Below are 12500 nucleotides of genomic sequence, written 5' to 3' on the forward strand. Positions count from 1 at the left end.
ATGTGAGGTAAAGCACGAAGGAAAATACCGTGTACTTTATATGATTGATTTGGTGTGAACGAGAGTAAAAGCACGAAGGATGATGCCGTGCAACTGTTGTTTTCCTACTCACTGTTGATGTGTTTACTTATTATTAACAATTCAAGTGAATTAACTAGTTAGGTCCCTTTACTGTTGTGACCCATTGTGTTCGAATCCATAGTGTTTACGATACCTCGCCTTATTTATTTGTTTGTGTTCAAAACTCCAAATTTCAAAAAAATTGTCACATTTTTAACTCAATTGATTTCTCGTATTAAAGGTACTAATTCATTCGATATTGTACAGTAATTGAAAAGGGTATTTTCTTTATCAAGTGATTTCAGAAATAAATAAATAATAACGTCATCTTTTCTTGTTGATTTCCTAATTGCGTTGGGAGATGTACTCTACTTTATGTTAAGTAAATGAGGCTCCTTGAACATTCTTAATTGTATTGGGTTATGGAACCTATGAGCTGAGTAACATGAGAATATTTTTGTGCAATGTGAGACAGAAATATGCGGGCACAAGGTGCCGGGGAAAATATTATGGTTTTATTTAATGGCACGTGAGCTGTCCGTGCGGTTGTGACATAAATGTGGGCACGAGGTGTTGTGAAATTTCGAAAGTGGGCTGAGACCTATATTATTTATGATTATGATATGAGGTGTCACAAGGTGACCTTTACTCGAAAGAATTATATTCGAAAGATGCTTATATGAAAGATATCTATTTGAAGGAAATATATTCAAAATATAATTATTGAAAAACATATTATCTTAGAGATTATTACTTGAAGGATTTATAAGCGAAAGATTTATATTTGAAGGACTTGATTAATTGATTGCACTTGTATTTGTTATTTGTTGAGAAGCAATTTTGGTGTTCTTGTTGCCAGCTATTTATATCATTGGTTGATCATCGTTGCCATTATTATTATTTGCTTCATATTATTTTGTACGCTATAAACTGCACAGGTTTATGTGAGTGTCTGGTCCTAGCCTTGTCACTACTTCGCCGGGGTAGGCTAGACACTTACCAGCACATGGGGTCGGTTGTGCTGATACTACACTTCTGTACATTTTTGTGTACAGATCCATGCCTTTGATCGACGGTAGCTATTCGTTGCGGTGGAGACTCAAGGTAAACCTGTTATAGCATTCACAGTCCTCAGAGTCACCTTCAATTATACTTATTTCCATTTGTTCCCTTTGCTTCGGAACAGTAATGTAATCATATTGTATAACTACTATTAGAAAGGCTTGTGACTTGTACTACCGATTTTGGGAATTGTATTTTGTTCAGAGTAATTTAATTTAAAGTTAGTGAATACCCATATTATTACAGTAAATGTTAGGCTTACCTAGTTTAGAAACTAGGTGCCATCACGACTTCCTTGGAGGGATTTTTGGGTCGTGACATGTTACTTCGAAAGTAGCTGCTTGTCACAACCCAAAATCCCAACTCGGTCGTGATGGCACCTATCGTGAGGATAATGCTAGCCAATCAACAAAATAGTACATCTCTTTATAATTACTTAGCATGAATAAGTCTAAATCATGGGCAATATAATCTTAAATGCGAAATAAACGTGATAGAACAAGGAAAACCCTCCCAACTCATCCCGAAATCGGGATGTCACAAGTCATGAGCTACTACAGAGTTTACTAATATTTTTCAAAGTCTGAAATTATCATAAATAACAAAGATAAGGGAGAAAACGGGGCTGCGGACGTCAACAGCTACCTCGTTACTCCTAGTCACCGCCTGGTCTGGAAAGAATCAGCGCTCAGGAGCGAACTCAGCTCTGCCTATATCTGCACACATGGTGCAGGGAGTAATGTGAGTACTCCAACCCAGTAAGTAATAAAAATAAATAACGACTGAAAACATGAAATCTCATAACGGCACAATATAGCGCTATCCCAAGTAGTAAAATCAGTTATACAGTAAAATAGTGAGTATCAGATAATTCTTCTTTTAAAACAGTAAAGACAAATAATTTCCACAGTAAGGATAAATCAAAAGCTTGCCCCTCGGGCTCAAAATGTAAATCTCAGTATAGTATCAGCCCCTCGGGCTCACTCCCAACTCACCAGCACACAACATCAGCCCCTTGGGCTCACTCCCAACTCACCAGCACACAACATCAGCCCCTGCGCTCACTAGGGGTGTGTACAGACTCCGAAGGGGCTCCTGCAGCCCAAGCGCAATATCAATAGGCCTGAAAGCCGTCACACATCACACACGAGGTTTGAAAGCCTCTTCGTATAACACTCGAGGCCTGAAAGCCTCCTCACATCACTCAACATATCCTCACGTATGGCCCTCGGCCTCAATCAGTCCAGAAAATAATCATAAGCCTCTAGGGCATCAGAAAAACAATAGTGCTCAGCTCAACAGCATTATAAATATCATTAAATCTCGAGTTGAGTATAAATGTAGCTGAGTTCACAAAATAATATAATTCATTGGACTGAGTTCAAATAATATTTCAATTCGTGAGGAAAATAGTGATGTAAATTCACAAAAGATTTCAGATAATTGGCACGAACCCCAAATATGGCAATAAGCCCAATCATAGTGAAAAACAATAAATCTTTATCAATTACGCGGTAAAAATATCAACTGGGATGGACCAACGCACAATCCCCAATAGTAAATGACCTCGCGCTCGTCATACAACGCGTGTCTCATCTCAACATAGCAGTATGTTGTGCAATCCGGGGTTTTAAACCCTCAGTGCATCATTTAAAATCATTACTCACCTCGATCCGGTCCGAACTCTTGCCCGCGATGCCTCGCCCCTGCAAATCGACCTCCGGATGCTCCAAATCTAGCCACAATCAGTACAAAATCATTAAAATATGCTAAGGGATCGAAGCCCATTCGAAAATATCCAATTTAACATCAAAATCCCGAAATTGCTCAAACCCGGCCCACCGGGCCCACGCTTTGGAATCCGACGAAACTCACAAAATCTAACAACCCATTCAACCACGAGCCCAAACATACCAAAATTACTAGATTCCGATAACGAATCGACCTCCAAATCTAGAATTTTCATTTTTGAAAAGTTTACAATTTTTCTCCAATTTCGTCCATTTGATTCACTAATCCTTGACGAAAATAACCATGGAATCATTAAGTATAATCACTTTTGGATATAGAACACTTACCCCAATCCATATGGTGAAAATCGCCTCAAGAATCGCTTCAATCCGAGCTCCATAGCTCAAAAAATGAGTAAAAATCTCGGACAAGTCAATTTATACACTGTCCAGTGTTTTCGCATCTGCGGTACTGTTCACTGGTTACTGTTCATGAAGGTACGGGATTACTGTTCACCACAGGTGCGGGATTACTGTTCACTGGTTACTGTTCACGCGGGTGCGAGATTACTGTTCACGCACCTGCGAAAATGCAGAAACTGAAATTTCAGCAGCTTTCTTCAAGTCCGAATTGATCCGTTAACCTTCCGAAATCCACCCGAGGTCCTCGGGACCTCAACAAAATGCACCAACCAATCCTAGAACATCATTCAAACTTGTTCCAATCTTTAGAACGCTCAAAACAACATCAAAACACAGATTTTACCTCGGATTCAAGTCTAAGAATACCAAAACTCTCAAATTATGCTTTCGATCAAAAAGTATATCAAACCTTGTCCGAATGACCTAAAATTTTGCACACAAGTCATAAATGACATAACGAAGCTACAGTAACTCTCGGAATTCCATTCCAACCCTCGGATCAAAATCTCACCTTTCAACCGGAATTCGCCAAAATACTAACTTTGCCAATTCGAGCCAAATCCTTCCACGGACTTCCAAAATGCAATCCGATCGCACTCCTAAGTCATAAATCACCCAACGAAGCTAACCAAATCATAGAAATTCCGATCCGAACTCATATACAAATAAGTCAACTCTTGGTCAAACCTTTCAAATTCAAAGCTTTCAACTGAGACTGTTCTTTCAAATTCATTCCAAATTTTCCTGAAAACCAAAACCAACAATCTACATTAGTCATAATACATTACACGGGGCAAGTCATGCCCGAGAACTGGCGATCAACGTGCAAAAGCTCAAAACGACCGGTCGGGTCATTACATTCTTCCCCACTTAAACACACGTTCGTCCTCGAACGTACTCAGAGTTGTTCTAAAATCCAACTCGTAGTTGAATGACCTTACCATGCATATACCCGGGGGTGATCCCATGTCACCCTATCTCGATAGCACAATGAAACTGCATTTCCACATTCCAACCTAGCCCATAAGTCTTTGAACCACATTCCACTCCTAAAATGATTCACAAGATCAGAATCTCACATCTATTTTCAGAATAAGCCTGAACAAGCTGTAATCACCCATACTTGCAGTCTTAGGTGCAATCACTTCATATACCACATACCTCAAACACTCGTAATGATTACTTCTAATTATAGACGCTGCACACAACTCCCGAATACCGATAGAAAACTCTTCATCCCACGATAAATACTCTAAGATTTCCATGTGCCATACAAGCAACTCGAATACCAGCAGTCGATCTAGCCCTAAAGTGCCGCAATACTATTGAAGTGCCATCAACTTAATCATATTGGCCTTTTTCTGAAACATATACCCTCTACAAATCACTATGATTAGAAATACAATTTCCTTAATCATCTGAAGATCATTCACCCTAATCATCTGAAGCTCATTTCTCTAATTACCTAAAGCTGCCCGTACTGCCTATGAATGTTATGAATTTCCATTAAGAACTGAACCATAACCTTACACATGCAAATCTCAATCCTTCACCACATATTGCATATACCACATCATCCTAAGGTAACATGAGGACTTCACCTCCCTTCCGAACCATGAACATTTACGTACTCAACTAGTCAAGAACTTTCATTGATCCCATCTAGAAGAAAAATCATTACACATCCCATGCTCTGCATGACATACATAGGTCTTGTTCAAATTTTTACAATACCGACATGACAGATGAGATCTGTATAAATTCATAACACCGCTGAATCAACAATTCATTGGGTCTATACTTCTGGCAAGAACTATTACCTCATTATGAACCAAACAATGGTCTTAGCCCCTTAATTTACTTTATATACTTAGATTGCACTGATCTCGAATTAAATGATCTCGTCTCACCCATTACGAACTGCTCAGGCAATAAGCCACCCCAGACATGATCAAAAGACGCATATGATGCTTTAATATGTCAATAGGCTACCAATTCGAACGCGATACAAAAAGAAAGCGAACTCTGGAAGGAATTACTGATCCCATGCACTAATACAGACTTTCCTTAGAAAACAGGAAGCAATGCATACAAAATAGCATATAGAAAACTATACTCAACATCACACTGTTGCGGCGTGCAACCCGATCCAAATAACATACCCATGGCGGTGTGCCACCCGATCCACACATAGATCTCACATAAGGAGATGCACATCGAGCCAAATTTGCTCATTACAACAAAATACCGAGTATCAGTCGTAAGCATACTAAGTGCATAATAATATCTCTGGGGGACATATAGCGTTATAAGCTACAAAACTCAAGCACAACTGAGGTGCGATGTACAATCTGAATTTCAAGAGCCAAGATGCTCATATAATGTCATTCCTACACAGATTCTCAACACATAGCAATTTCTCAAGTCATCTCACAACTCACACGGCGCAATGTATCACTACGCGAAATATCTGACAATGAAACATCAACCTAACTACTTCTCCACGAGGACCGCGTTACTAAAATGCACACATCTGGCCTGATATAGAACCATTATTCACATTAAATCTATCCATCGACTTCAAGCCGATTCTAATCACACTGAACTAGTCTGATAACCTTTCAAAGATCCATAATAACTCCCATTTTTCTCATAACATACAAGAATAACCATCACAATCGGGGTAATCCTCCCCAGTTCACAACCCAATATGCTAAGTGCCCTCCAGGCATGAATCTTTAATTTAACGACACCATCACAAACTTCATACTTGGTTTACATCTTTAATCAATCAAGTGATCACATGGCACACTTATATAATCTTCCCGTGGGACACACTCCCACAACCTACCACAACAATATCTGGAGCGTACCTCCAAACCATCGATCGCACTAACGCTGAAGAGTGATCAAGAGTCATTAACCAGGACGCAAAACCCTTTTTACAAAACACCAATCTTAGGTGATGCTGAAGACAATTCCAACTTACCATAAACATCGAAACTTAACTCCTGCTCATCCGAGCTCATGACATCTTGTCAAAAATTTTCCTTCACTCGTGCCATTCTCGGCCTAATTTCCACAACCAGAACTGATTCACCAGCATGCATCAAATCGGAACTAACATAGTACATAACTGTACAATCCGCTAACCAATAGCAAGCTCCCCAACTTGGCTCGAAGCCATAGATAACAACACATATACTCTATTGCTGCCGTAATACCATGGTGAGATTAAACTCACTCCTTCATAAGCTTGTGGAAACACGAATCATCGGAAATTTTAACTCTTCTGCAATTTTTGCATTCACTCACACAACAGTTAAGCCCACTCTTTAGGCGACAATTGTTTTTTACTAAGTCCCAAATTTTTCAAAAATTTGGGCAGAGTTTCCTTTGTAATTGGGCCTATCCACCTGCCAGAGAATCACCAAAACCATCCGAACAACACGTCCACAACTTGACAAAGCATCACAATGTATATCAACAACATTAATCTCAATATTACCTGTGTTATATTATCAAATTGATACATGGACATGCGTTGCACCTATTTGAATCATAACACATAGAAAAAACCTTTTTTTCAATCCTCCATTATTGGGCTATTCAACCGAGTAAGAACATATTCTTTCTTTAATGTTTTCGACCCTCAAGGTGGTCTCCTTGACTCAACAATTTCGTCATAATACATTTACAGAAGCGATCTCAGCTCCCAAACTTATCTAACTAGTATGCCAAATAGATCCCCTCATAAGCCAATTACCCACTAGCTTTACCTTTAGTTAATATTTTTTGTATACCTTCCACTGCCATACACATTACACAATCACTTAATCTTCCTGAGTCTAAACTCATACTGTAACATGAAATTTACTTCACTCCAAATAGGAGACATAAAAAGATTCTTCATGCACCCATAACTTGGGACTACACATCCTATCGCAATGGAAATCATACACTCAATAGTTCATCTATCATCCAGTAGACCTTCCTCGTCACTTCCAAGTCATATAGATACATCTCGCAGTACTATCGTACTCTTCACGTAGCTATCCAACCATGATTCCCACTAATAGGGACAATACCGAACATAAAGGTTCAAAACACTTGCTCGCACAATCAGCACTTCAGTGCTCAAGCCATATGCATGATCCGGCCTCAAGTCCTTCAGACTGGCCCAACATCAATTTATAGAGATCGCATCTTGCCCCTCGATCGGGGAATTACAAGCCATCGAGGCACATCTGATACTGAGCGCTCATGCGCGCATACGAACGCGTGGAAGGAATTTCAAAAGATTCTTTTCAAGATGAATCAAGGACGCACGATAAGAATTCAAGAATGTGAAGTTTTTCTAAAGGTTCTGTAGCCTCTCAAGGATAAATACAGACGTCTCCGTACCGATCCGTGAGACTCTACTAAACCGACTCATGAATCGCGAGACCAATTAACCTAGGCTCTGATACCAACTTGTCACGACCCAAAATCCCAACCTAGTCGTGATGGCGCCTCTGGTGAGGACAAGGCCAGCCAATCAACAAAACAGTACATCTATTTATTATTACTTAGTGTGAATAAGTCTAAATCATGGGCAATATAATCTTATATGCTAAATAAACATGATAGAACAAGGAAAACCCTCCCAACTCAGCCCGAAATCGGGGTATCACAAGTCATGAGCTACTAAGAGTTTACTAATATTTTTCAAAGTCTGGAATTATCATAAATAACAAAGATAAGGGAGAAAACGGGGCTGCGGACGTCAACAACTACCTCGTTACTCCTAGTCACCGCCTGGTCTGGAAAGAATCAGTGCTCAGGAGCGAACTCAGCTCTACCTGTATCTGCACACATGGTGCAGGGAGTAATGTGAGTACTCCACTCCAGTGAGTAATAAAAATAAATAACGACTGAAAACATGAAATCTCATAACGGCACAATATAGCGCTATCCCAAGTAGTAAAATCAGTTATACAGCAAAATAGTGAGTATCAAATAATTCTTCTTTTAAAACAGTAAAATCAAATAATTTCCACAGTAAGGATAAATCAAAAGCTTGCCCTCGGGCTCAATATGTAAATCTCAGTATAGTATCAGCCCCTCGGGCTCACTCCCAACTCACCAGCACACAACATCAGCCCCTCGGGCTCACTCCCAACTCACCATACACAAGCAACGACCTCTCGGGCCCACTCCCAACTCACCTGGCTACCCTGCGCTCATTGGGGGTGTGTACAGAATCTAGAGGGGCTCCTATAGCCCAAGCGCAATATCAATAAGCCTGAAAGCCTTCACACATCACACACGAGTCCTGAAAGCCTCCTCATATAACACTCGAGGCCTGAAAGCCTCCTCACATCACTCAACATATCCTCACGTATGGCCCTCGGCCTCAATAAGTCCAAAAAATAATCATAAGCCTCTTGGGGATCAGTAAAACAATAGTGTTCAGCTCAACAACTTTATAAATATCATTAAATATCGAGTTGAGTATAAATGTAGCTGAGTTCACAAAATAATATAATTCAATTGGACTGAGTTCAAATAATATTTCAATTCGTGAGGAAAATAGTGATGTAAATTCACAAAAGATTTCAGATAATTGGTACGAAGCCCAAATATGGCAATAAGCCCAATCATAGTGAAAAACAATAAATCTTTATCAATTACGCGGTAAAAATATCAACTGGGATGGACCAAGTCACAATCCCCAATAGTAAATGACCCCGCGCTCGTCATACAAGGTGTGTCTCATCTCAACATAGCAGTATGTTGCGCAATCCGGGGTTTCAAACCCTCAGTGCATCATTTAAAATCATTACTCACCTCGATTCGGTCCGAACTCTAGCCCGCGATGCCTCGCCCGCACAAATCGACCTCCGGATGCTCCAAATCTAGCAACAATCAGTACAAAAGCATTAAAATATGCTAAGGGATCGAAGCCCATTCGAAAATATCTAATTTAACATCAAAATCCCGAAATTGCTCAAACCCGGCCCCCCAGGCCCACGCTTTGGAATCTGATGAAACTCACAAAATCTAACAACCCATTCAACCACGAGCCCAACCATACAAAAATTACTAAATTCCGATAACGAATCGACCTCCAAATCTAGAATTTTCATTTTTGAAAAGTTTACAATTTTTCTCCAATTGCGTCCATTTGATTCACTAATCCTTGATGAAAATAACCATGGAATCATTAAGTATAATCACTTTTGGATATAGAACACTTACCCCAATCCATATGGTGAAAATCACCTCAACAATCGCTTCAATCCGAGCTCCATAGCTCCAAAAATGAGTAAAAAGCTCGGACAAGTCAATTTATACACTGTCCAGTGTTTTCGCATATGCGGTACTGTTCACTGGTTACTGTTCATGAAGGTGAGGGATTACTGCTCACAACAGGTGCGGGATTACTGTTCACCACAGGTGCGGGATTATTGTTCATAACAGGTGCGGATTACTGTTCACAACAGGTGAGGGATTACTGTTCACCACAGGTGCGGGATTACTGGTCACCACAGGTGCGGGATTAGTGTTCATAACAGCTGCGGGATTACTGTTCATAACAGCTGTGGGATTACTATTCACTGGGTACTGCTCATAGTTACTGTTCACGCACCTGCGAAAATGCAGAAACTGAAATTTCTGCAGCTTTCTTCATGTCCGAATTGATCCGTTAACCTTCCGAAATCCACTCGAGGCCCTCGGAACCTCAACAAAATGCACCAACCAATCCTAGAACATCATTCAAACTTGTTCCAATCTTTAGAACGCTCAAAACAACATCAAAACACAGATTTTACCTCGGATTCAAGTCTAAGAATACCAAAACTCTCAAATTATGCTTTCGATCAAAAAGTATATCAAACCTTGTCCGAATGACCTAAAATTTTGCACACAAGTCATAAATGACATAACGAAGCTACATCAACTCTCGGAATTCCATTCCAACCCTAGGATCAAAATCTCACCTATCAACCAGAATTCGCCAAAATACTAACTTTGCCAATTCGAGCCAAATCCTTCCACGGACTTCCAAAATGCAATCCGATCATGCTCCTAAGTCATAAATCACCCAACGAAGCTAACCAAATCATAAAAATTTCGATCCGAGCTCATATACAAATAAGTCAACTCTTGGTGAAACCTTTCAAATTCAAAGCTTTCAACTGAGATTGTTCTTTCAAATTCATTCCAAATTTTCCTGAAAACCATAACCAACAATCTACATTAGTCATAATACATTACACAGGGCAAGTCATGCCTGAGAACTGGTGATCAAAGTGCAAAAACTCAAAACGACCGGTCGGGTCGTTACACTGCTTCAGCTTCAGCCACTCGAATTTTCGATATTCCTTTTTATTTCTCATCAACCGAATGTCATCTTCTTATGGAAATCTTAGCTATTCCTAGCATGATATTGGGAAATCTCTTTGCTATTACTCAAACAAGCATGAAACGTATGCTTGTATATTCGTCCATAGACCAAATCAGATATGTAATTATTGGAATAATTGTTGGAGACTCAAATGATGGATATGCAAGCATGATAACTTATATGTTGTTCTATATCTCCATGAATCTAGGAACTTTTACTTGAATTGTATTATTTGGTCTACGTTAGTAAGAATTAATCCTTTGACTTCGAACCGAGATGCATTAGCACTGCTTCCTAAGAGCAGCGTGTCTACCAATTTCACCATAGCGGCCTATCTTGAACTCATAATAGCCTATGAATAAGCAATCGTCGAGATTTAGGAAGCTATTTTAGTTTAGTAATGATTCAAATTGATTAATAACAATAAAAAGTTGTTCAAATAGGAATTTGAAGTTGAAGGTTCATTATTTTAGATTTGAGTTTAGAGTCTTGGTTTTTTTTTATTTAACCTGGGACTTTCCTATATTTTATGCTTTCCTCGAATTGAACTCTTGTAACTAAACCGTTATATACTCAATTAAGGAATAGAGTTCCCAAATTTTGTTTTTATTGTTTAATCAGCTATTTCCTTTTTATTTTATTTCAGAAATCTAAAACAAAAATGGATTTTGAAGACAAAATAGAAAGAAAAGAACCTATTTTGCCTCGCTCAAAATTGACAACTAGTCATATAGAATTTCATTAAGCAATTTTCTCTATTGGGTTAAGGGCAAGATATACATGGGGATCTATATAATAATTCAGAGAAACTAAAGAGTTAGAAAGTTAGACAAAACAAAAAGGTTTCAAAATAGAATCAATTAATTTCAATGAGTTCTTAACTTTCACTAATTTCACTAAAGACTTTTATATACGTTCTTCTATAGATATGGAAATAGAATGGAAATATATAATTTTTTTAATGGAATTCTGCAAATAGATTGATGGGGAAAATGAAACTCCCCACCTTGGAATAGAAATGATGTTTACTCTTTTGTCAACAAAAAAGTTATTATTCAGTAAATACAGGATTTCCTAATTCTATTATTTTATCTATCAATCAGAAAAGTGAAGCGAGTTCCATTATGTATTGATTGGTGAGCTAATCAATATCAAATATGAAAGGGAAATCGTTAAATTATTCAATTAGATAATAATTGAATAATTTAAGAATAATTGAATTCTTTTTTCAAGTTGATTCAAATTATTCGAACGTTTTATTACTTATTTATTTTTGTTTGGCGTACAAAAAAACTTTTTGAATTCCCGGTAGAAAGAGATTTCTCTAACGAAAAGCCTTTAATGCTATCAAATATCTCTTCCTTTTCCAAATATTTTTATGAATACACTTTTTTGATGTCGAAGTGCGTTTTTTTGGAACTACCATTTAGAAATTAAAAAATTACTCATTGCTATAGCTGGATGTGAAAGACATCTATTGTTCAAAACGAATTCTTTTTACTACTATTTATTTTCGAGCTAATAGTGTCGTCCTAAAATAAAACATTATCGAGATAGGCAAAAGATGTATGAAAATTGCATAATACTGGAAATAAAAAAAGAAGGTCAATATATGTTTTTTTCAAGTTTTTCTATTCCATAAAACATTCATAATTGTAAAATGAAGGTTCTCTATTGACTGGTATCTTTATTTCACATTATTTTTTATTCATAAAATCTATACCTATAGAATTTGCTAATTGGCTGTTCTGTAGAAAGGAAATTAGTTGAACTTAATAAAAATAAAAAATAAAATAAAGAATACAAAAAATAATCGATTTCCATTTATGGTTCCA

Source organism: Nicotiana tabacum, chromosome 16, assembly GCF_000715075.1.
Source record: "Nicotiana tabacum cultivar K326 chromosome 16, ASM71507v2, whole genome shotgun sequence".
NCBI lineage: Eukaryota > Viridiplantae > Streptophyta > Magnoliopsida > Solanales > Solanaceae > Nicotiana > Nicotiana tabacum.